Raw genomic sequence first — 2,500 nt, 5'->3', positions numbered from 1 at the left:
TGATAGATAAATTTTAGAAATAAGAGAATAGATAAATCGATAAATAAATGAATAAACTATAGATAAAAGGCTAGATAGACATGAAAGAAAGAGCGAGAGAAAGAGAGACAGACATACAGACAGAGAAGAAAAAAAATGCAAAATTCAAACCATCAAAAAAACAAAAACAAAAAAAAACTTTTGAAAAACACCCACATTTCGGCTTTCAACAAATACGCGACTTCTGGCAGGGTTATACTCTACCATCCCCTATAAACTGCATGCTATATTGTTCCTGGTTTCCACTGAACCCCGCCTGGCAATGAACCCAGCCTATGATGAGACAGCGAGATCACTAAGAGGGCTGGAGGCGGAGGGGGGAGGGGGGGAAGGAAAAGGATGGAGGGGAAGGAGAAAAGGGGGGGGGAGATAGGAGAGGGAGGAAGAGTGCAAGAGAGGGGAGTGAGGATGGGAACTGGGGAAAAGAGGGGGAGGAAGGTTGTAAAAAAAAAGAAAAAGCAAAGGAAAGGGAAAAGAGAGAGAGAAGGAGAGAGAAACAGACAGAGAGAGAGAGAGAGAAGAAGGGGAATTGGATAGAGAGAAGGAAAGATGGGGTTGGAAGAAAGCAGAACGAGAGAGAGGAGAGGAATAAGAGAGGAGGAGAAAAGGAAGATGAGGACTGGCCGGAAAGAGAAACGGGGAAAGGGGATAAGTGGTGAGGAAGGGAAGAAGAGAGAAAAAGGTAGAAGATATAAGGAAGGGAAAAAGGAAGAGAAGGGAAAGGGAGAGAGAGAGAGAGCGGCGACTAGGGGGAATGAGAAGGAAAAAGGAGAAGAAAAACATAAAGATGAAAAGAAAATAGGCCTAATAATGTTTAAAAGATACATTGACATGGAACTGTTAGGAATATGTTGAGGCATAACCTATTAATACATAATAAAAAAATAGGATAAAAAAAACGTAGACGAATATGAAATGAACATGCGGAGGCAATTCTTGAGCATACGATTATGCAATATACATTATATACATTTTCAAAAATAGAAAAAAAGACTTTAATGTATATCTAAGCACGTAAATGTATAAGTTTTGCACTGGACGTGACATTCACACATTAATAGCATGCAGTGATAAGAGAGGAAGAGAGAGAGAGACTGAAAGGCAAACAGACAGACAAAGGAAACAGACATAGAGACATAGTAATAAAGAAAAGAAAATGAGAGAGAGACAAAAAAAATACAGATATAGAAACACAGTAAAACAGAGCAAGCAAGAAAAAAAAGTGAGAGAGAAAGACTGAGAGATAAAGCAAGAGAAAGAAAGTGAGAGAGAGAGAGCCGAGATTTAGCGAGCGAACTGTTTCAAGTTTGCTAAATGATATTCATATCTCTCAGGCAAGATTATCTCGAGAAGTTCCGAATGGCTCTGGATGACTAAGGGATTTCAACTCGAGAAGAAAAGGCCTTTCTTATTATGCTTCTTGGGGACGTCAGAGGCCGTGATGGGGTCTTGCGATGGCCGAGGCACCTTCTGCCAGCTCGTGTCTCTTTTTTCTTATTTTTTCGGTTTTCGTATTTTCTTTCTTTCTTTTTTGAAGGAGGGTGGTTGGTTTTGCTTCTCTTCCTTTCTTTCTTTCTTTTTTACAGGGAGGGTGGTTGGTTTTGCTTCTCTTCTTTTCTTTCTTTCTTTCTTTTTTTACTCGTTCTTCTTTTCTTGTAGTTTTTCCTCTTTTTTCACCTTTTATTTCTTCAATATTTTTCTTGTTTTTTCTTCGTCAATATTTTCTTGCTTTTTCTTCGTTGACATTTTCTTTGCTTTTTCTTCCTCAATATTTTCTTGCTTATTCTTCGTCTCATCTTTCGTTGCTTTTTTTTCACTTGTTCTTATTTATTTATTTTTCACTTGTTCTTGTTTTTTCTTCTTTATTCTTTCGTATTTCTTGCTTGTCTTGTTTTTTTCATTATTTTTTTTCTTCTTTTCATTCTCCTTTTTCCCTTTTCAACTTTTAGTTGTTTTCTGCTTTCCTTATTTTTTTTTTTTTCTTTAATCCTCTATTTCGTATTTTTCTTTTCTTCGTCGATTCATTATCGTTTTCTTTTTTTACATATTCAATATTCTCTCTCGCACTCTTTTTCCTTTTCTTTCTCTTTCCTTTCTCTCTTCCTCTTTCTTCTCACTCCACTTGCCTGATTCCTTCTCCACTTTCTCATATTTCCTTCCCCACTTTCTCATATTTCCTTCTTACATCCTCCCTCTTTCTTTCCCAAATCCCCCTTTTCCCCTCAATCTTCTTATCCCTCTCCTTCTATCCCCTCTCACTTCCTCTTTCCACCCCCTCGTTCCTCTCTCTCTCCCTCTTTCCCCTCTCCTTTTCTCCCCTCTCACTTCCTCTTTCCACCCCCTCCTTCCTCTGTCTCTCTCTCCCTTTTCCCTCTCCTTTTCTCCCCTCTCACTTCCTCTTTCCACCCCCTCCTTCCTCTCTCTCTCTCTCCCTTTTCCCTCTCCTTTTCTCCCCTCTCAC

Source organism: Penaeus vannamei, chromosome 28 (genome assembly GCF_042767895.1).
Source record: "Penaeus vannamei isolate JL-2024 chromosome 28, ASM4276789v1, whole genome shotgun sequence".
NCBI classification, from domain to species: Eukaryota; Metazoa; Arthropoda; class Malacostraca; order Decapoda; family Penaeidae; genus Penaeus; species Penaeus vannamei.
The sequence above is the reverse complement of the archived record's forward strand: the minus strand, read 5'-3'. Positions refer to the sequence as shown.